This window comes from Trichosurus vulpecula, chromosome 3, assembly GCF_011100635.1.
Source record: "Trichosurus vulpecula isolate mTriVul1 chromosome 3, mTriVul1.pri, whole genome shotgun sequence".
Classification (NCBI taxonomy): domain Eukaryota; kingdom Metazoa; phylum Chordata; class Mammalia; order Diprotodontia; family Phalangeridae; genus Trichosurus; species Trichosurus vulpecula.
Window position 1 is genome coordinate 380,810,501 of NC_050575.1, and position 24,508 is coordinate 380,835,008.

A 24,508-nucleotide genomic window follows, 5' to 3' on the forward strand; every position below is an offset into this window, starting at 1 on the left:
TTTGCAATCTTCTTTCCACCCCCATCACTGCAGTAAAAAACTGCTTTCTCCAAAGTTAGTATCTTTATTATGAAATCCAGTGACCCCCCCTCCTGGCTTTCATCCTTCTTGATCTCTTTGCAGTCCTTCCTCTCTGAAGTCAATTTGTATTTGTTTATTTTCATCCTACATATATGTGCCTAAAGGTAGGGTCTGTGGCTCTTAATAAATGCTTATTGATTGGTAGTGTAAAGGTCTGCTGCTGGGACTGTATGCTTGTTATCTCATCAGTTGGCCTAGGTAAACTCGGGTTCATTATTCTGTTTGCTGAAGGTGGATACATTTTTTTGGCTTCAGCAAAAATCTACTGCATATTAAGGTTCCAATCTGTATAAAAGTGTAGGTAAACAGATTATGAATTCTTGAAGGTGTACTTAAGTGCTGAATAACAACAACTCTCAGTTCCATAATGATTTTACATTTACAGAGTGCTTTCCTTGCAGAACCTGTAGTGCAGGTATTATTCCAGTTTTGCATATGGGGAAATCGAAGATAAGTAGGTTGTGATTTGCTTGGTCATACATTTAGTATAGAGCTGATTTGAAACTAATTTGAACCTAAGTCCCTGATTCTAAATCTAGGAAGGAAAGAGTGAGATGGATTCCTAATTACTAGTTATCTTTAAATGCAGACTTAATGATTATACATAACAGCTTTTATTTGATTCTAGATGAAGATAGTTCCATTTTAACTATGAGTTGTACTAGATAGCTGCTTGGATCCCTTTCATCTCTCAGATTTTGTGATTCTGTGAATTCTGATAATCTATGATTCAGTGTAATTCTGAGTAGCAAAAGTAGGACAGAACTTGTTGACGTTTTTCCCCTCTGTAATCAATGTTGGCAGATTTGAAAAGACCCAACAGAATAGCTAATAAAGCCTCTATTTGTAAAATAATGGTAGACATAAAAACAGCAATTTTATTTTTAATTAATTTAGATGTTGATGTTTAACAATTTTGAACGTTTCTTAATTTCTTACTGTCACAGACTGCTTTAACTATTTAAATGATTAGTAAACTTCATTATGGATTATACTTTACATATATATATTTGATTTCAGAGTTGAGCTTTTAAAATAAAGGTGTAGGTAGTAAAATTTGATGTCGTTAATGTATGAATGTCAATGTACTGTCTGGTAGAAATGTTTTATGTTCAAAAAACTTAAAAATCATAGATGATGAAAATTGTAACAATGTATATTTTAAAGTAACAGCTGCTGCATTAAAGGCATTAAGCCTCTAATTTGACAAATATATCCAGAGATGTAGACCACAGTGTAGAGTTATAATATTCTTTAACAGGTCATGAATTATGTAATGAAAGATTTTATTCCAAACCACATGGGCATTTTAACCAAAAACACTCTGAATGTTGGGAAAATTGACAAAAAAGGAAAATGACAAATGTTGGAGTGGCTGCAGGAAAACAGGTACATTAATGTTCTTTTGGTGGAGCTATGAAATTGTTTTACTCTAGAAAACAGTTTGGAACTATTCTGCAAAAGTTAGTTTGCAAACTATGCATACCTTTTGACCTACCTATACCATTACTAGGCCCAAATCCCAATAAGATCAAAGAAAGATAAAAAGGACCTCTGTATGCGCAAAAAATATTCATAGCAGCTCTTTCTGGAGTAGCAAAGCACTGAAAATTTAAGTGGGGGAGGAGAGGGAGAGATGCCTATTAATTTGGAAGTGACTGAACAAATTATGATCAATGAATGAAACAGAATGTTATTGTACTATAAGAAATACTAAAAGGGATGGTTTGAGTGAAACCTGGGAAGACTTGTATGAACTGATGAACTGAAGTTACCTGAACAAGAACATATTATAGAGTAGCAGCATTGTAAAAACAACCATCTTTGAAACCCTTGAACACAGATCAAGGTAATGATCAATTGTGATTCCAAAGGTCTGTGACATACTATGACATGACATCACTCATGCCAGAAGTGATGGACTCAGGGTAAAGTATGAGAAATAGGCATTTTTTTACATGTCCAGTGTGGGAATTATTTTGCTTGACTAGGCACATCTGTTACAGGGTTGTTTTGTGTTTGTTTTTTTTGCTTTTCAATAGTCTAGGTGTGCTAGGAGGAAGAGAAAATTGATTTTTGTTAATTGAAAAAGATATTAAAAAAAGATACTCTGAGTACTAACTGGATGGTTATTAAAACTTAATTGGGGGAGGGTTCAAATTTCATCATGTAGGCCCACCTAGGTTTCTGTATTTTTCTTATCAAAACCAATCTCCTAGGGGGATAAATATTTCACACATAAAGTACAATGTTTCTTATGTTAATGAGTTGTTTGGGATGTGTTACAGTTGTGTACAAATTTTCATTTTTAAATAGCATCACAGAGTGTTTTCCAAAAATGTCTTTACATTCTATTTTCTCGTTCCTAATGTATTCACAAGATCCCACAAGTAATTTAGCTGGACTGATAATAGAACTACTTTATACTGAAGCTGTTCTAGCTTATCCTGTAGTGACCTTCAGTCTTCAGCCTGCCAGCTTTATTTTAACTTACGCAGGCACTGACCTTTGCTATGGAAACGTTACAGAAACACAAAAACAAATTGGCTGTGCTTTCCTCTACAAAGCAGTGGGTGGTGTATCTCAGTATACTGTTACTAGATGAGGAGTTTCTTTTTTTTCACCTCAAGAGTTCAGTATTGATAGTTACAGTTGTAATAACTTGCTCACTATATACAATAAACTTATTCCTTCTCGGAATAAATGGTACCTGAGAAGCAAGCTTTTTTGTCCTATGTATGAATGAAACAGATATTAAACAAAATACCTGTGCTAAAGTATCCTCCTTTTGTAATACTATACTCAGAATTCCCTTCCCCCAATCACTAGTTCAGTTTACTGTCTAAGTATAAAGGACATGTGGCATATGCCTTTGCCAAGCTAGTATTAATGTCACTAGTCTAATATGATTGAAAATTCATTTAGCTATATAGTATTTACCAGTATATTGTACAGGATTTGGGTAGTTTACACAGTCGGGGATATTTTTATTTATGTTGCTTTTTTTAAGATGTAATTATTTATTTGTGAGAAAATATCTAGTGTCCATAATTCTTATTTAAGCAACAGAATCAGGCCTTTCCTTGTAGTAAGTGAAGTTATCTCTTCCCCTGGATCAAATTGTGATGTTTTTGTTTTTTCTTTTTACTCTAGATAGGTGAATTTTTCCTCTGATAGAAAAGTAATCAACTACAAAACTATTATGAAAGTTAGAATTGAACAAAGTTCATAGTCATAGAGCTGGATGTCAACCTGGCTCTCCCCCTCATCTTGCAGATGAGGAAACTGAGGCCCAAAGAACTGAAGTGACAGAGGTAGTAATAGTAAGGAGCAGAGACTCCAAATGTAGGCTCTTGCTGTACCATAGTTGTCTGCTGTCTCCTTACTATCTACTTCATTCCTCTCTGGAAACAAAGCCCTTACAGCTCTTCACATGACCCTATTGCCCCTCCTAGCCATGATCCTCTTTTTCTTTTTTTTTTTTTTAACTCAATAGTATTTTATTTTTTCCCATTACATGTAAAGATAGTTTTTAGCATACATTTTTGCAAGATTTTGAGTTCCAAATTTTTCTCCTTCCCTCCCCTCCCTCCTTCTTCAAGGCGGCAGTCAATCCCATATAGGTTATACATGTACAATCATGTTAAACATATTTCCCCATTAGTCATGTTTTGAAAGAAAAACCAGAACAAAAGGAAAAAACGACAAGAAAGAAAAGACAAGAAACAAGTGAAAATAGTATGCTTCAGTCTACATTCAGACAACTATGTTTCTTTCACTGGATGTGGATAGCATTTTCTATCATGAACCGATTGACTTAGATTGTTGTATTTCTGGAAAGAGCTAAGTCTGTCTTTGCACAATGTTGCTGTTACTATGTACGATGTTCTCTTGGTTCTGCTCACTTTACCTAGCATCAGTTCATGTAAGACTTTCCAGGTTTTTCAGAAATCCACCTGCTTGTCATTTCTTATAGCATAATATTATTCCATTACTTTTATATACAACTTTTTCAGCCACTCCCCAGTTGATGGACATTCCATCAAATTTCTAGTTCTTTGCCACCACAAAAAGAACTGCTATAAAGATTTTTGTGCATGTGTGTTCTTTTCCCATTTTTATGATCTCTTTGGGATATAGACCTAGTAGTGGTATTGCTGGATCTAAGGGTATGCAGTTTTATAGCCCTTTGGACATAATTCCAAACTGCTCTCTAGAATGGTCAGCATCAGCCTCTTTTTCTTTCTGGCATATGGGTAATCTCCAACCATACAGCCTCCATTTATGGACTGTCTTACCTATCTTTAACCTGCTGTGTTTTGCCTTCTGTCTCTTCTACTCTAGCAGTAGAAATTACTCTTATAAATATGTCTCTCAAGGCAGAAAAATAGGGACCAGGACAGAATGTTATATACTTGTCACAGTATAGTCACTGCTTTTTTTAAATGTCTTTGTCACAAGAGACAGGTTTGTTTTGGAGGTGAAAGGACATTGAATTGACTGTTATGGAGACAAAAAGCATCAAGAAAATATATTAAAAAGAATATATTAAAATATATAAATATATCAAAATATATGTATATTAGTATATGCATATATTACAAAGAAACTGCACTAGTGCCTTCCTTCCCAAACTGACATATGTTTAACTACCTAGTATATTCTTGTGTATATTTGTATTTCTGATGTGTGTATTTTTTTGTCTTACCTTTTACTCCTCCAGAGTAGAAATTGTTTCATTCTTTGTGCTTATATCCCCAGGTACTTACCCTTTCTTAGACGTTTTCCTTTTTTTTCGTTTTATTGATTACTCCCTTTATCTTGAAACTCCCATTTCTCAGCTTCAGTGAAATTCTACTGTCTTGGTTTTCTTGCCATGCTGACTACGACTTTTCTTTCTCCTTTAATAGGTTATCTTCTTATTCCAATCCCTTAAATCTAGACATTAACCATTAGCACTGTTCTCTTCACTTTTTTGACACTCTGGTCCATTTCCTTACTTTAATAACAACATCAGTAATGATAACTATCATTTATAAAGCTCCTATCATGTACTAGGCATTGTGCCAAATGCTTGGTAACCATTACCTCATTTGATCCTCACAGCAACTGGGCAGGGGGTGTAAGGTCCTCTTGTTATCCCCATTTTATAGTTAGAGAAACTGAGGCAGATTGGAGTTAATTCACTTTCCAAGGGGCACGCAGCTAGTGAGTGTCTGAGATCATATTTTAACTCAGGTCTTCCTGACCACAGTGCTCTATCTGCTGTACCACTAGCTCTACCCCCATCCCCAATAACTAGCATTTATATAATGTCTATTTCCACCCAGGTGCTAATAATAGCTCATTTGACCTTTCATCCCTATGTGGATAAGATACAATTCTGTATCTTTGACCCTAATTTCTCCCCAAGTTCTATCTCTGCATTTCTGATTTCTTCTTGGATGTTTATTTGTTTGTCCCTCCATCACATCAGACTCAACATGTGTATTCAATAAACACTATAACATAGGGCAAGGCATTATTTTAAGCACTGGGAATACAAAGAAAATAATGAAATGGTTCCTGTCTTCAAGGAACTTATAGTCTGTTGGAAGCTATAGGAAAATAGACATGAACATAAATTAAAAAAATGCAAAGTAGTTTCAAGAGAGATAGAACACTAATATCTGAAGGGGACTAGGAAAGATTTCTTGTAGCATTTGGTGCCTAAGCTGTGCTTTGAAGGGAGCCCAGGAATCTGAAATACCAGTAAGGGAAAGAAAGTACATTCCACAGATGGGAGAAAGAGGCTTTGTTTTAAAGGCACAGAGGTGGAAGATGGAACATCATTTAAGGGAAATAGCTAATGAATGTCTTTTGCTAGAATGTTAAGGGGAGTGATAGGAAATAAGATTGGAAAGTATGAACCATATTGTGAATGCTTTAAATGCCATATGTCTCTTAAGTTGTCTCATAGGTAAGGGGAGTTTTTCAAAATGTGTTAGTAGGGTAATGACAGGATCAGATCTGTATTTTAGGAATATCAATTTTGCAGCTATCTGAAGGATAAATCGGCTTTTTCTAGCACCACAGCTCATCATTCTTCTAAAAAGCTGTTTTTCCTTCTAATTTTCTGTTCACTGTTAATGTTACCATTCCACTCTCCCAGTTCACCAAGCCTTGAATTCTTAGAGTCATTTTAGGGCTTTTTCTTTTCCTTAACTTTTTTCAGTCATTTCTAATTTTTCCTTTGAACACTTATTTTTATCTTTCTTCATTCACACTCCTGCCACTTTAGTCCAAGGCCTCATGAGCTCTTTTATACTAGCCTCTTAGCCTCCTTAGTGCTGGGTTTCTCCTCTTTTAATCCATTCAGCGTACTAATGCCAGACTAATGTTCTTGAATTAAGACTTTAATTATGCTGTGAATTTAGGGGCAGGAAGATCTGAGTTCAAATCCTTCCTCAGCCAATTACTAGTTGTGTGATCCTGGTCAAACCACTTTAATCCTTCTCAACCTCAGTTTCCCCATCAGTAAAATGAGGATAATAGTAGCACCTATCTGTTATGGTCATTATTATTAACCTATAGTGATGGTTCCCTGTTGCCTGTGGATTCACATATAGCTTCCTACTTTTCATGATCCTTCATATAGATCAGCCCCTTGGATAGCTTCTTATCGCTCATTACTCTCTGATATATACCAGCCACTTTAACCAATCCTGTCTCTTCACTGACCCCACACGTGCCTTTTCCTGCCCCTATATCTTTGCTCATTCCCCTTTCATGTAATGATTTACTGTATCACCTCTTTCATATCTAGGGAATGACTCATTATTATTTCCTTCTACTTGCACCTAGTAGGTACTTGCGTAAATGCTTTCAGATTACTTCTCAGATCAACTTTGATGAAAACACATAACATTTTGATAGTCACACACTAAATTTATATGCCAATTTCAAGACCTCTTGTTCCTGGCCCACAAATTTCTGTTCAAATAAATAGTTCTGTGTAATTTTTTTTTCTGTGCTGCTGAAGGCTTAGAAATAAAAACCAGTTATAACTGCACAGATTCCTTATAATTCATCTCCTAGGCGCAGAGTCTCAGTATATGTAAAGACTATGATGCAGTACCATGCATATAGAGGGAAACAAGAATTCTACTGCAACTGAGTTGAATTTATAATCCTTTCAGTTTTGCTGCTTTGTTCTCTTACAAATTCCTTTTGGTTCTCATATTACCATTGCCAGTGTTAGCCCAGTCAGTCTCACACTATCTCATTCTAATGGTCTTCTAACCTGTCTCCCCACATCTGATTTCCCGTGTCGATTCAATTTTCACACCACTGATTTTTTTCCAAATGTGCAGCTCTGATCACATCCCTCTACTGATCAGAAACTTCCCATGGTTCTCTGTTATCTACTGCATATTAAGTCTAGAAGGTGGTTGCGTCGATAGGTGCTGGGCCTGGAGTCAGGAAGACCTGAGTTCAAATGTGGCCCCAGATACTTACTAGCTATTTGACCCTGGACAAGTCACTTAACCCTGTTGGCCTCAGTTTCCTCATCTGTAAAATGAGCTGAAGAAGGAAATGGCAAACCTCTCCAGTATCTTTGCCAAGAAAAGCCCAAATGGGGTCACGAAGAGTCAGACATGACTGAATGACCAAACAACAACAGTAATTTGTCATTCAAAGACCTCTTCAGTCTAGCTCCAGCTTTCTCTTTTATTACAAAACTTTACATAGTCTATATCAGCCAAGCTGGACACCTCATTGTTGGGATGGACTCTATGCATTCATTTCCTGTTGAACTCTATGCATACTTCGAATTTTTGTCTTTTCTCAATTTGTCTAAACCTTTTTTGAATTAGTTTCCTTTGAAGGGTGATGATATCATCTTAGGTAGTCTTCTCCTATATTTGGAAACCTCATTTGATTCTTCCCCTTCCCTTGTAAAGGCACAAGAAGAAGAAACCATGATAATGGTGTAGAGTATTGATTTAGAATCAGAAGATCTGGATTTCATTTCCCATTGTGGTACTTAACATCATCATCATCATATCATTTATTTAGCAATTTAAGATTTGCAAGGCACTTTTTTACAAATTTCTCATTTGGTTCTTATAACAACCCTGAGAGGTAGATGCTGTTACTGTTTTACAGCCCTTTGGAATTGTCTTGGATCATTCTATTGCTGAGAATAGCTAAGTCATTCACAGTTGATCATTGCACAGTATTGCTGATACTGTTCTCTTTTTTACAATGTTCTCTTAGTTACGCTTACTTCACTCAGCATCAGTTCATGTAAGCTTTTCCAGGTTTTTTCTGAAATCATCTTGTTCGTCATTTCTTATAGTACAGTATTCCATTATAATTATATACCACAACTTGTTTAGCCATTTCCCAATTTCTAATTCTTTACCACCACAGAAAGAATTGCTCTAAATATATTTGTGCATGTAGGTCCTTTTTCCCTTTTTTATGATCTCTTTGGGTTACAGACCTAGTGTTATATTGCTGGATCAAAGGGTATGCACAGTTTGATTGCCCTTTGGGCATAGTTCCAAATTGCTTTCTAGAATGGTTGGATCAGTTCATAATTCCACCAACAGTACATTAATGTCCCAATTTTCTCACATCCTGTCCAACATTTATTATTTTTCTTCTCTGTCACATTAGCCAATCTGATAGGTGTGAGGTGGTACCTCAGAGTTGTTTGGATTTGTATTTCTCTAATCAAAAGTGATTTAGTACATTTTTTCATTTGACTATAGGTAGCTTTGATTTCTTCATCTGAAAACTGCCTGTTTATATCCTTTGACCATTTTTTAATTGGGGGGTGGCTTATATTCTTCTGAATTTGACTCTATATAGTTGAGAAATGAGGTGTTTATCAGAGACAGTGTCACTGGATTGAGGATATGGTGAGGAGCAAGGTATAAGAATATTATGAAATTAGAAGGGAGATAGGTTTTGAAGGGATTTGAATATCAGAGCATTTTGTATTTTATTCTGGAGGCTATAGAGAGAGCCATAGAAGTCTATTGAGTAGGGGAGTGATATGGGAGGAGGGCCTGTGCTTTAGTAAAATCACTTTGGTGGCTGTATGGAGGATGGATTGGAATAGGGAGCAGACCCATCAGTTGGCTATTGCAATAGTCCCAACAGTGAGGTGAATAGGAGCTTATACCCAGGTCGTGGCAGTGTCAGAGGAGAGAAGGAAGGCTGTTCAGAGATATTGTGAAAGTGAAGTCGACAGGCCTTGGTAACAGATTGCATAGGGGGATGAGAGATAGAGAGGAGTTGAGGATGACACCTAGTTTGTAAGCTTGAGGGACTAGGACAGGGGTAGGGAACCTCTAGCCTTGAGGCCACATGTGGTCTTCTAGGTCCTTGGGTGTGGCCTTTTGACTAAGTCCAAGTTTTACAGAACAAATCCTTTTATTAAGGGGATTTGTTCTGTGAAGTTTGGATTCAGTCAAAGGGCCGAACTTGAGGACCTAGAGGGCCACTTGTGGTCTCAAGCCTGGCTCCCCACCCCTGGACTAGGAGGATGGTAGTGCTGTCTATAGTAATAGGGAGTTTAGGAGGGGAAAAAGATTTAGGGCAAAAGATAATGAATTGTGTTTTGAACAGGTTGAGTTTAAGATGATTCTTGACATTTGATTTGAGATGTCTAAAAGTCAGAGATGTGAGATTGGAGGTCAGTATAGAATTTGGGAGAGGAAAGGTAGATTTGAGAATCATTAGCATGAGATGGTAATTAAATACATGGGAGGTGACAAGATCACCAACTGAAGTAGTACAATGGGGGAAGAGAAGAGGGTCCAGGACAGAAGCCTGTGGGAGATGATCTGGATGAGAATCCAGCAGAGGAGACTGCAAAGGAGTGGACAGATAGGTAGAAGGATAACCAGGAGAGAGAAGTGGCCAGACTCTAGAAAGAAGAGAGTATCAAGGAGAAGAGGGAGATCAGCAGTATCAGAGGGTGCAGAGAGGTCAAGAAGAATGAGGATTGAGGCCGCTGGATTGTAAGGGAGGTGTTAGGAAGAGAGTGAGACAAGAAAAAGTGGAAGTACCTGTTGTAGATGGCTTTTTCAAGAAGCTTGTTGAGTTTGTTCAGGGCAGAAATATAGTATGTTAGTGGGGATGGGAGTATCAATTGAGGGTTTTTTGAGGATAGGGGAGACATGGGTGTGTTTGTGGGCAGTAGAGAAGGAGCCAGAAGACAGGGAAAGATTGAAAATAAGTGATAGAGTGAGGATTACAAAAGGAACAGTATTGGAGGAATTGGATTGGAAAGGGATTGGTTGTTCAGGTAGAGGAGTAAGCTTTGGTGAGGAATAAAAGTACTTCTTCATGCCTATTGCATAACTCCTGTAGAAATCTTAAATTTAACACATCAAAAATGGAACTCATTATTTGTGTGGTATGTGTTCATCTCTGTGTGTTTACGATCTGCTCGCCATTTATGTCTAATTACCATGTGTCACAATAAAGATTATGAATGTTCTTGAATATTTATTTTGTTGTTGTTTAAAAAAAGGTGGGGGAACTCATTGTCTTTCCCTTAAAACCTTTTTCTCCTCTTCCTAACTTCCCTATTACTGTTAAGGGCACCCTAACCCACTCAATCATATACCAGTCTCCAACTCCTATCATTTCTGCCTTTGAAATCTCGATCTCCTGAGACACTGCCACCACTTTGATGCAGGTCCTCATCACCTCTCACCTGGACTATTGCTATAGCCGTCTGATTGATCTCCCTGCCTTGTCTCTTTCCTATCTTGTCTGTTATTCACACATTTGTTCTTCCCCCAACTGTCAAAGTGATCTTCCTAAAGCACAAGTTTAACCCTCCTTGCTGTTTCTGTTGCTCAAGACACTCCATCTCCTAACTCTACATTTTCACTGGCTGCCCCCCCCCCACCCTTTTTTTTTTTTTTTGGAGGGGGGAAGACAGGGCAATTGGGGTTAAGTGACTTGCCCAAGGTCACCCAGCTAGTAAGTGTATCAAGTGTCTGAGGCCGGATTTGAACTTAGATCCTCTTGACTCCAGGGCCAGTGCTCTACTTACTGCGCCACCTAGCTGCCCCCATGGCTGTCCCTTTTGCTTGGAATTTTCTCCCTCCTCAGCTGTCTCTTGTTTTCCTTCAAGTCTGATATTTATTTTGTATAAAACTTGTTTGAACAAAATTGTTTACATGTCTTCTCCTTTATAGTGGAAACTCCTTGAGGGCAGGAACTGTTTTTACTTTTCTTTGTATATCCCAGTGCTTCGCCCAGTGCCTGGCTTAATAAATGCTTCTGTGACTTATGTGACCATGTGCACTTAATGCCCTGGACCTCAATTTCCTTATTTCCAAAAGAAGACAATTATACTAGATAATCTTTTCCTTTTTTGCTCTAAATTTATGATCCTTTAAGTAAAAATGAGCATGATTTAAATTGACATAAATCCCACTAGAATGGCCAGGGGAAAATTGGATGCCATGTTTTAGTTAGATGGGGACAACAAAGTAATTACCCACCTAATGAAACCAGTCATAGATGTGAAAAGAAGGAAACAAACCAAGCCAGAATAAATAAGTGCTTCTCTACAGATGGCTAAAAGGCAAAGTGTATCAACTGGAAAATTTGGCTGAAGTTGAGATCTTTGATATAATTAGCATTTTGGAGATTTATGGAAAGGATTATAATGGAATATGTCACTAGAATACAAATTCCATTGGAAGGGCAGAAATGGGCAGATAGGAAGTGTGAAACCTATTCGAAGGACCACAATAATAGTGTAAAAATTTTACGACAGGAAAAATACCATCAGAGCTAAGATGGTAGAAATTATACACTTAAATAAGTGTTGGTACATCTTTAGTTGTGCAGTCATTTCCAATCATGTCTGACTCTTTGTGACCCCATTTGGGGTTTTCTTGGCAAAGATACTGGAGTGGTTTGCCATTTTCTTCTGCAGCTCATTTGACAGATGAGGAAACTGAGGCCAGCAAGGTTCAGTGACTTGCCTAGGGTCAAATAGCTAGTGTCTGAGGCTAGATCTGAATTTAGGAAGATAAATCTACCTGACTTCATGCCCAGCACACTACCCACTGCATCATCTAGCAGTTCAGCTTTAGACCACCTCACTAAAGTTGTAAGACTGTTAAAATCTTAGAACATAAATTAAGAGTTGGAAGGGACCTTGAAGGCCATCTATCCCTCATTTTACAGTGAGGAAAACATTAAGTGATAGGTGCAGAGTCATGCAGATAGCAAACAGCTGCACACAATTTGGACTTATACTATAGCACATTGGCTACCCAATAATGGGAATTTTTTTTAAGTCAAGATGACAAAATTAGATTTGATTCCACTAATGAGGACCTTTTTGTTACCCACAAATAAATATTTGGAATTTCTTTTCTAAATGACATATCAAGGTGATTAAGATTTTTAGATAAGAGAAAAGGCAGTTTCCTACACTTAGAACAAGTTATTTTTCTTAAGTATTATCTTCAGCCTTCTGGCAAGATTGATAATGTAGGGGCAAAAAACTCCTTTAAAATGATTTTTCAGTTTTCAAAAAAAATATGACAATGAAACTTTTGGGAAGAAAACCAAATAGAACTAACAAAGTAAATGATCTATAGTTTTCTTTCTTAAAAAATTTGTTTATCTTTTTAGTTTTCAGCATTCACTTCCATAAGATTTTGAGTTCCAGATTTTCTCCCGATCCCTTCCCTCTCCCCAGGCCAACAAGGTGTGCAGTCTGATATAGGCTCTACATTACATTCATGTTAAACATTTTCACATTAGTCATGCTGTAAAGAAGAATTAGAACCAACGGGAGAGACCACAAGAAGAAACCAAAAACAAAAAGAGAGCAAATAATAACCTTTCAGCTGCATTCAGACTCCATAATTCTTTCTTTGGATGTGGATAGCATTTTCCATCATGAGTCTTTTGGAGATGTCTTAGATCCTTGCATTGCTAAGAAGAGATAAGTCTATCAAAGTTAGACATTGAACAATGTTACTGTTGTTGTGTATGATGCTCTCCTGGTTCTGCATACTTCACTTAGCATCAGTTCCAGGTTTTTCTGAAGTTTGCCTGCTCATCATTTCTTATGGAACAATAGTATTTCATTGTATTCATATATCATAACTTGTTCAGCCATTCCCCAATTGATGAGCATCCCCTCAATTTCCAATTCGTGGAAAGAGCTGCTATAAATATAATAAAAAATAAATTTTATATATTTAATATATAATATGTATTATATATTTTATATTTTCATTGTTTTTTTTTAGTTATTTGATATTTATGCATATTATATATAATTTATAAATTAAATATAAATTTAAAATAAATATAACGTAAAAAGAGCTGCTGTAAATATTTTTGTATATGCGGGTCTTTTCCCTATTTTTGTGATCTCTTTGGGATACAGCCCTAGAAGTGGTATTGCTGGGTCAAAGGGTTTATGCAGTTTCATAGCGCTTTGGGCATAGTTCCAAATTGTTCTCCAGAATGGTTGGATGATCTACAATTTTCTAGACAAACTCTTTCCAGTTAGATGTTTCTTTTTTTTTTTTTAATAGCCTGCCCCTAGAATTTGAGCCAGAGCATCTGAAAGACTGTTTAAGAATACCAAATGGATGTGTATTCCAAGTCAAATAAAACGCATGCTCCAGTTATAACCAACTGGCAAAGTATACGCGAATTGTGGGAAGAAATGTATTCCATTTGAAAAATGAAAAAGTTCCTCTAATGAGAACAGGAAGTCAACTCAAAGCATAGCAAACCACATGCAAACAAGTTTGGCATACCTAAGGGGAAGGGAAAAAGGGTTGCAGGCCTCCTATGTTGGGCACTGTGCTAAGCTCTTTACAAATATTATATCATTCATCAGCTGGGGAAGACTTACCCCATTTTACAGATGAGGAAACTGTGGCAGATCAAGGTTAAGTGACTTGCTCTGAGGGTCACACAGCTTAATGAGTGCATATGACTAGATGTGAACTCAGGTCTTCTTGACTTCAGGCCTAGCACTTTAGCCCTTGCACCATTTTTAAAAGCATCTTTCAAGCAAGGGTACCCAGGCTTTGATGATAAAAGTTCTTTTGAATACATAAAAGGCTTGGAAGCCAGTTAGAGGATTGGGCTTAAGCATTATGCTATCCCAGAATTTCACATTTGGAAGGAATCTATCTAATCTAATCCATACCTGAAAAGGAAGTCCTTCTACAACAGACCTGACAAATATTAGCTGGCCCTTGTTTAAGACTTGGAGTGTGGAGGATAATCTACTACCTCCTGAGGCTGTCCGTTCTGTTCTTGGATAGGTTGCATCATTAGAAAGATTATCTTTACATCAAACCTAAATTTTCTTCTTTGCAACTTCTACCCCACTGTTCTAGTTCTGCCCTCTGGAGCCAAGTAAAACAAGTCCAGTCCTTCAGGTGACATCTTCAAATGCTTGAAGATAGCTGTGATGTTCTTCCAAGAAATCTTAATGTACTCTGGGTTAAATATCCCTAGTCCCTTCCGCTGATCTTCTTGTGACATGATCCAAAGACCTTTTATTACCCTCTTCGGCCTCTTGGACACTCCAGAACTTATCCATGTCCTTCCTAATACAGTGCTGTATGTGTAGTATGATCTGGAGAGAGTTAAATGGAAGTATTCCCTGTTTTTTCCTGGAAGCTATGCCTCTCAGTGTAGTATAAACTTTAGCTTTTTTGTCTGCCATATCACACTGTGGATTTTATATTGACCTTATAGTCCGTTTGGCCTCTCAGATCTTTTTCAGTCAAACTAATATCTAGTCATGTCTCTCCCATTATGTACTTATGAAATTGATTTTTTTTAATCTAAGTGTAAGATTTTGGATATATTTCTATTAAATTTCATATTATTTGATTTGGCCCAATGTCCTTGTGTGTTTAGATTTAAAAAAAACAATCTACAACTATTTCTCGTACAGTATATTAGCTATCCCATCCCATCTCTATATTCTTTTCAAGTTTGATAAGCCATTTACACTTTTTATCCCCAAGTCATCGATTTAAAATTTAAAAAAAATTGAACAGGTCCAAGCACAGATTCCTTTGACATTCCATTGCAGACCTTCTTCCAAGTTAGTATCAAACTTTTTTGAATTCAGCTGTTCACGCAGTTTGGAATATATCTAATTGTTTCTATCATCTAGCCCACATTTCTCTTTTCTCCCTGCACCCTACCTCTTAACAGTAGCATGAGAGACTTTTTCATGTATTTTTTGAAGTCTAAATTATATTAGCATTCCTTGATCTTTCATATTAGTAACTCCTTCAAAAAAGAAGGAAAGAAGATTAGTTTGGCATGGTCTTTAATTTATGAAGCCATCTGTCTCTTTGTGATCATTATTTCCTTTATTAGTTGCTCACTAACCGTGCCTTTAATGATATTGTCAGAATTTCCAGGAATTGAAGGCATGCCCCCTGGCCTATAGTTTTCATACTCTTTTCTCTGCTTTTTCTTCCTTCTTCTGTTTTATTCCCTGGGTTTCTTCACATGACTATTGAATTGTCAGCTTCTCCCTGCTGTCTTGATTCCCACAAACTGTACTTTTGCTTGCTCCTGCCTCATATGAGTCTAGCCTCATAGGCTCACTCAACAAACATCTTTACTTGATGTTGGAACTCTGTGGAGGACCTCTAATAGTCTTTCTCCAGCTACTGATACGCTGCCCAGACTCATTCCTTAATGGTTAGCATAATTCCACTTCATCATGTTTTCCCCATCCCACTCATTCTCAGTCCCTGTCACTTTACAAATCCTATTCCCCATCCCACTGCCCACTTTCTTGTTCCCATTCCCCTCAACCTTACCCCTTAGATGACTTGGTCAAAATCGATCCACCCCTTCCTCTATTCTCTCTGAAATGCCTGGTCCATAATTAACAAGCTTGCTTTCAATTTAAACATTTTCCTTTTCCATTCCATATGTCTTCTTGCTCTCACTGAGACCTGGCTTCTTTCTGATGACATTGCATCACTGGCCAGCCTTTATGATACTGCTTTATGTTCACTCATATCCCCTGGACTCAGTGGATATGGTGGACTTGGTGGGGAAGTCAAAATATTCCTTGCTCCCTGTTGCTACCTCCAGGTCCTCCCTCTACTTTTATCACATCCTTTTCTCCTTTAAGGTTCACACTTTCTAAGTTTATCATCCAATCCAGATCTTGGTGTCCATTATTTAGTGACACCTCTCCCCAAGGACATCCTCTTTCCTTCCTTCCTCCCTTCCTCCCTTCTTTCCTCTTTCCCTGCCTCCCTCATTGAGTTCACAGTCTTTCTGCCACAACTCCTGCCCTCATCTTAGGGGATTTCAGCATAAATTTTTCTGATTCCTCAGATACTCTTAGTTTCCATGACCTATATCTCCACTCCACCTCAGTTACACAAAAGAGATGGTCATACCCCTGATATTATCATCACCCACAAGTGTTCTACAACTGTGTTCTTGAATTCTGAAAATCCTTTATCTGATCATAATCTTTTATCATTCTGTGTTTCCCTCTACCTTAACAATCCCTGATCCTATTCTTCATCCTCACTGTAATATCTAACATTACTAACCTTTAGTTCTTTCCCAGGCTATTACCTGAGCACTCTTTTTCCTTTCATATCTCAATCTTCTGATGAACCAGTTATGTTTTATACTGCCCCACTATAATCGAGTCTCTTTGTCCAACTTTGTATTATTCCACTGTTGAACAGAGCTGGTGGAAATCATAAAATCATTCTGATTAATCCACTACAGTATATACTAAATCTCAACTGCATCCTCACTGAAGCAAGGCAATGCTTTTATACCTCTCTAATTGATTCACAGCCCTATTCACCGTAGTTGCTTTTATAAACATTTTCATCCCTTCTCAATCCTCCTCTAAATTTATCATCCAAACCAGATCTTGGTGTCCATTATTTAGTGACACCCCCCTGTCCCTTCTCTCAGCTGAGGCTCACCTTGCTTCATATTGCACCAAAAAAAAAAAATTGAGGCCATGCACTGTGAACTTCCTCTTCTTACCCTCTTACTCATGTCACTTCACCCAAGTGTCTTCCCCCACAATCTCCCTCCTATCCAAGGCAAACTCCTCTCTGCATCCTTAATCTTACTCTATCCCATCTTCTCTAGGAGATTTCCTCCTCCAACATTCACATTCTCTCACAAATTTTCACTCTCTCCCTATACACCTGCTACCTATAGACAGATCTCCCTCATCCTTAAAAAATTCTCACTTTATATGACCATCACCATTAGCTATTGTTCTTTCTCTCTCTTCCATTTTGTGGCTATCCTTGAGAAAACTTCAATTTGTCTTCTCAGTTTTAACCTCTCTCCATTCTGGTTACTGCTGTCATCATTCAACTGAACCGGTTCTTTCTAAAGTTACCTAATGATCTCTTAATTCCTACATCTATTGAACTTACCTTGTTCCTCTTCCATCTTGACCTCTCTGCAACTTTTGATAAAGTCAATCATTATCTTCTCTTGGATACTTTTACCTGTCTAGGCATTCATTCATTCATTCATTCATTCATTCATTTATTTGATTGGGGGGGGCAGGCAGTTGGGATTAAGTGACTTGCCCAAGGTCACACAGTTAGTACATGTCAAGTGTCTGAGGCCAGATTTGAACTCGGGTCCTCCTGACTCCAGGGCTGGTGCTCTATTCACTGTGCCACCTAGCTGCCCCTTCCTCTCTAGGTTTTGGGGACATTGCTCTCTTTTGGTTCTCCTCTTACCTGTCCTCTCAGTTTCTTTTTGCAGTCTCATGCAATTGTTCTGAGCGTGTCCATTACAAATTTATGTTACACAACCTCAACAGGGTCCTCACTGCTTCTAGGCAGTCCTCCTGTACCTCCTTCATCTCACTATCCCACCCTCTTTAATGGCTCTTCCAAACCTTTTCGTTGTTCCTCAGACCTTCCACTTGGGAGCCCACTGGGAATGGCTTCCCTTCCCCCTACTCTATCAGCCACAAAGCTTGCCTTGTATTGTACAGGAAAAAAAAAAAAATTGAAGAAAAATTGAAGCCAGCTCCCAAGAGCTCCTTCTCCCCTCTTCCTCATGTCCTATCACTCAGATGCCTTCTACTTTCTTCACCCCCATCTCACATGATGAAGCAGCTAATCCCTCCCATTGTTCAGGTGATCCAGTTCTGTCCTATCTCCTCCAACAAATTTCTGTCATCCTAATTAAATTGCCTCTTCTGTTATCCCAACTCTTTTGATTAATTTCAATCTTTTCCTGACTACTGGCTCATTTTCTACTGCCTACAAACATACCCAGTCTCTTCTATCCTGAAAAAAAAAATCTTAAAAAGGCACCTTAAACTTGATATATTCAAAATGGAACTAAATACCTTTCCTTCTAAACCCTCCCCCCTCATATCGTCCCTGATACTGTAGCAGGCAACACCATCCTCTCAGTTCCTCAGGCTCACAACCAAGGAGTCATCCTGTATTCCTCACCATCTTTCATACCCTCCCACCCCCATTATCCAATCTGTTGATAAGGCCTGTTCATTTCACCTCCATAGCACCTCTTGTATACGCCCCCTTCTCTTCTCTCACACTGCAATCATTTTAGTGCAGGCCTTTGTCACTTTATGCCTAGATTATCATAGTAGCCTGCTGCTGGTGGATCTTCCCACTCTAATCCATTTTCCATTCAGTGACTTTCCTAAAGCTTAGGTCTTCAGTAGTTCCCTGTTATCTCCAGGAGCAAATACAAAATGCTCTTTGGCATTCAGAGCCTTTCATAACCTTCTGTCTTTCCAGTCTTTTTATACATCTAGTCCCTGACACATAACTCTTCAATGCAGTGACAGTGACCTCCTGTTAATTCCACAAACAGGACACTCCATCTCTAGACTCTCAGCATTTTCTCTGGCTGTCTCCCACATGCCTGGAATGCTCTCCCTTTTCTGCTCTGACTACTAATTTCCCTGGCTTCCTTCAAGTCTTAATGAAAATGTCATTGTCTACAGGAACCCTTCCCCAACTCTTAATTCCAGTGCCTTCCCTCCATTAATTATTTTCCTATTTATCCTGTGTGTAGCTTGTTTGTGTATATTTGTTTGCATGTTGTCTCCCCCATTAGATTGTAAACTCCTTAATTGCAGGGACTGGTTTGTTTTTTTTTTTTAATTTTTTTGTATCCCTATCTTTTTTTTTTCTTTCCTTTTTTAAAAAAATTTAATTTATTTATTTAGTTTTCAGCATTGATTTTCATAAGAGGTTGAATTACAAATTTTCTCCCCATTTCTACCCTCCTGCCCATTCCAAGATGGCATATATTCTGGTTGCTCCATTCCGCAGTCAGCCCTCTCATCTGTCACCACACTCCCTTCCCATCCCCCTTTCCCTTCTTCTCTTGTAGGGCAAGATAAATTTCTATGCCCCATTGCCTGTGTATCTTACTTCCTAGTTGCATGGAAAAACTTTTTTTTTTGTTTTTGTTGTTTTTGAATGTCTGTTTTTAAAATTTTGAGCTCCAAATTTTCTCCCCTCTTCCCTCCCCACCCACCCTCGCAAAGAAGGCAAGCAATTCAACATAGGCCACATGTGTATCATTATGTAAAACCCTCCCACAATACTCATGTTATGAAATATTAACTATGTTTTGCTCCTTCCTAACCTTTCCCCCTTTATTGAATTGTCTCCCGTGACCCTGTCACTTTTCGAAAATGTTTGTTTTTGATTACCTCCTCCGCCTGTCTGCCCTCCCTTCTATCGTGCCCCCCTTTTTTTATCTTCTTCCTCCTTCTTTCCTGGGGTAAGATACCCAATTGAGTGTGTATGGTATTCCCTCCTCAGGTCAAATCTGATGAGAGCAAGATTTACTCATTCCTCCTCACCTGCTCCCTCTTCCCTTCCTAGAGAACCGCTTTTTCTTGCCATTTTTATGCGAGATAATTTACCCCATTCTATCTCTCCCTTTCTCCCTCTCTCAGTATATTCCTCTCTTATCCCTTAATTTGATTTTATTTTTTTAGATATCATCCCTTCATCTTCAACTCACCCTGTGCCCGCCCTCTCTCTCTCTCTCTCTCTCTCTCTCTCTCTCTCTCTCTCTATATATATATATATATATATACATACATACACACACACACACATACATACATACGCATTCACATATACATATATACATAAACATACACACACACATATATATATGCATATTCCCTTCAGCTACCCTAATACTGAGGTCTCATGAATCATACACATCATCTTTCCATGTAGGAATGTAAACAAAACAGTTCAACCTTAGTAAGTCCCTTGCAATTTCTTTTTCTTGTTCTTTTTCTTGATTACCTTTTCATGCTTCTCTTGATTCTTGTGTTTGAAAGTCAAACTTTCTGTTCAGCTCTGGTCTTTTCACTGAGAAAGCTTGAAAGTCCTCTGTTTTATTGAAAGTCCATATTTTGCCTTGGAGCATGATACTCAGTTTTGCTGGGTAAGTGATTCTTGGTTTTAATCCTAGCTCCACTGACCTCCGGAATATCGCATTCCAAGCACTTTGATCTCTTAATGTAGAAGCTGCTAGATCTTGGGTTATTCTGATTGTGTTTCCACAATACTCAAATTGTTTCTTTCTGGTTGCTTGCAGTATTTTCTCCTTGATCTGGGAGCTCTGGAATTTGGCGACAACATTCCTAGGAGATTTCTTTTTGGGATCTATTTGAGGAGGCGATCGGTGGATTCTTTCAATTTCTATTTTGCCCTGTGGCTCTAGAATATCAGGGCAGTTCTCCTTGATAATTTCTTGAAAGATGATGTCTAGGCTTTTTTTTTTGATCATGGCTTTCAGGTAGTCCAATAATTTTTAAATTATCTCTCCTGGATCTATTTTCTAGGTCAGTAGTTTTTCCAATGAGATATTTCACATTGTCTTCCATTTTTTCATTCCTTTGGTTCTGTCTTATAACATCTTGATTTCTCATAAAGTCACTAGTTTCCACTTGCTCCAATCTCATTTTTAAGGTAGTATTTTCTTCTTCTTTTCCATTTGGCTAATTCTGCCTCTCTAGGCATTCTTCTCCCCATTGGCTTTTTGAAGCTCTTTTGCCATTTGAGTTAGTCTATTTTTTAAGGTGTTGTTTTCTTCAATATTTTTTTCAGTATTTCTTTGGGTCTCCTTTAGCAAGTCATTAACTTGTTTTCCATGGTTTTCTTGCATCATTCTCATTTCTCTTCCCAGTTTTTCCTCTACTTCTCTAACTTGCTTTTCCAAATCCTTTTTGAGCTCTTCCATGGCCCAAGACCAGTTCATGTGTTTCTTGGAGGCTTTTGGTGTAGGCTCTTTGACTTTGTTGGCTTCTTCAGGCTGTATGTTTTGGTCTTCTTTGTCACCAAAGAAAGATTCCAAAGTCTGAGATTGAATCTGAGTGTGTTTTCTCTGCCTTTCCGTGTTCCCAGCCAACCTACTTGACCCTTGAGTTTTTCATTGGGGTATGACTGCTTGTAGAGCGAAGAGTACTTTGTTCCAAGCTTGAGGGGATGCACTGTTGATTTCAGAGCTATTTCTATACAGCCAGCTCTGCCACACCAGCACTCCTCCTTCCTCAAGAACCACCAACCTGGACCTGATGCAAATCTTAAGCAGGCTCTGCACTCCTGCTCTGATCTGCCACTTGATTCCTCCCACCAGGTGAGCCTGGGGCTGAAAGTAACTGCAGCTGTAGTTCTGTAGCTGCACCTCCCCTGCTGCCTCTGGGGTGGTGGCTGAACCTCGAACTCTGTCCCCCGCAGCTTTTCCCACTAACCTTCTCTGTTGTCTTTGGTGTTTGTGGGTTGAGAAGTCTGGTAACTGCCACAGCTCACTGATTCAGGGCACTAGGGCCTGTTCCGCCCGGCTCCCTCTCTGGTTGGTCCTGCTGCCGCCCATGCTGAGCTCTGCTCCTCTCTGCTCCGTGCGTGATAGACCTCATCCAGCGACCACATCCAGGCTCTCCTGGGCTGGATCCCTGCTTCCCTCTGCTATTTTGTGGGTTCTGCAGTTCTAGAATTTGTTCAGAGCCATTTTTATAGGTTTTTGGAGGGACATGGTGGGGAGCTCACGCAAGTCCCTGCTTTCCAGCTGCCATCTTTCTGTATCCCTATCTTTTAGCACAGTACCTGGCACATAGTAGGTATTGTGGTGGTTTTTTTTTTGTTTGTTTGTTTTGATTGATTGGCCTATGCTCACAAACTAATGAATGGAAGATTTAAAATTAAAATCAAGGTTTCTGGCTTCAAGTCCACATCTCCTGCTATATTGCCTTAAACGCTAGGTGCTAGAGAGAAGTTGGATAGAGAAAGAAACGGACATTTCAGAGTAGGGAAATGGAGTAAGGCTGTATTGGCAAGAATGAACATAATGTGGACTGGCTTGATTACACAGCTGAGGTGGGTATGTAAGTTCAGGCCAAATTATACAGGACCTTGAAAGTTAGATGGAAAAATTTAGATTTCATGTCATAGGAAATTGCAAGCCATTGAAGCTTTTTAAACATTGGAGCGCCTTAATTAAGACAACATTTAAGGAAGATTCATCTGCTAATGGTATGTAAGAAGGCAGCTAGGAGTTTATCAGTGTGTTTCAAGGTACATGAAAACCTCAACCAGGTTGCCGGCAGTGGGATTGAAAAAATGAATTTTTAAGGAAAAATTAACAAATTTGGTATTGATTACATAGACAATAGGGTATAAAAGAAAAAGGATTAAATATCATAGCATAGTAGGAAAAATACAGAATTCGAAATCAGAAGACTAAGGTTTAATTTCAGCTTTGCTGTTTGTTAGCTGTCTGATATTGTCAGTCACTTAACATCTGACCCTCAATTTCTTCATCTGAAAATGTAGATATTAATATTTGTTTTATGTTTCATGGCAGATAGGCATACGTATAGATAGATGGATATAGATCTCTGTGATCTATAAAGAAATGTGAATTGTTATTCATCAAAGATGATTCCAAGGTTTTAAGTCCTTCAGTGCCTGAGAGGGTGGAAGCACTTTTGACAGAGATAGGGAACTTGAGAGGAGGAGCTTGTTTGTGCTAAGGGTAGTTGTGAAAGTGATATATTTATCTTTGGGAGATGGCAGCAAGATATTCCTGGAAGAAAAAAAAGGTCAGTAAAAGAAACATGATGATGCTCTGAGCTCCTTGATTGCTTAATAATAAACATTTGATTATTAATGAATAGCTGCATTTTCTTTCAAATGACCTTTATAGTAACACCTGCCCTATCTCCTTCATAAAATAAGCTATGATGTAAAAGCACTCTGAAAGTATAAAAACACTCTATAAGTAATGCCTTGAAGTGAGATTCAACAGATATGCTATTATAATAAGTATTTCTTTTACATACTAGCTTATACTTTAAATTTCTTTGGTAATTAGGTAAGTGCATAAAATTAATCACGTGGCAGCAAATGCCATGTTGTCATTGCAGGTTACCTACAGTGATATTCCTAGCAGATGATCATTTTGGGTTGCTTTCTTCCAAGAGGGAACATTGAGGTTTTCTAAAGTCATTTTTTCTTCCAATCTTACTCCTTAGTCCAAGTGTTTCTCAAAGTGTAGAGATCAGTGACCTGAGGTAGATGATCTTTACAAAACAGGGCAGGCAAATTGCCACAGCTCTCTTGTCTCTTAGTAAAAGTCTTGGAGTAGTAGACCGCTACTGATGAGTCCAGCACGTCTCCAGACTAATTCCTGAAAGGCAGAGGCCTTGTACTTTCCACATAGATGACTGAATCATTAAAGCTGTGTATTTGTTATTCTTCAACCTTCCCCCCATCCTCCCCACCCCCCTTGAGCCTACCTGTAGGACACCACTTCATACTTCTTGTGTGCTTGTAATGGTTATGTCTATTTCTAAAATGTTGATTAAAGGAGGAAAATGTACCTGAAACAGTTAAAAATTGGAAGCTGGAATGCATAGGGTTAAGGTGCAGTGCACAATAGCAGACACATGGGGGAGTCTAATAAGTGAATATTGATTTTTAAAAGTGAGAAATCTGCATCCAAGGTAGAATTATTGTACCAGTATTGAAGCATTTTAGCTGTATTCCCTAGCTAATGATACATACTGTGTTCTGAAATAGCATGACTAAAGCCAAGAAACCCAGAGCTAAATAGTAGAGTGGAAAAGCAGAAAATCTAGCTATTGCTAAAATGACTTTTAAAATAATAATGCAGAGGGGAGAAATAGTTGGTATATATTTTATGCAGAAAATAGCAGTTTAAAAATCAGTTCTTCAGCAAAGAAAATTACATTTGCTTTCACAAACTTAAGATATTTTGCTTTCCAAAAATATGTAACACCTGGGATGGAGTCAGAGAACAACTCACCTCTTTTAAAATTATTTCATTTAAATAACCTGATCTTTAAATGGAAAAA

General features: G+C 38.1%; 1 protein-coding gene across 4 annotated transcripts in view; it reads left to right on the forward strand.

Moving 5' to 3' along the window:
• NFATC3 (nuclear factor of activated T cells 3) overlaps nt 1-24,508 on the forward strand; it is a 183,748-nt gene that overhangs the window by 86,549 nt on the left and 72,691 nt on the right. The gene's annotated exons all lie outside the window — the stretch shown is intronic.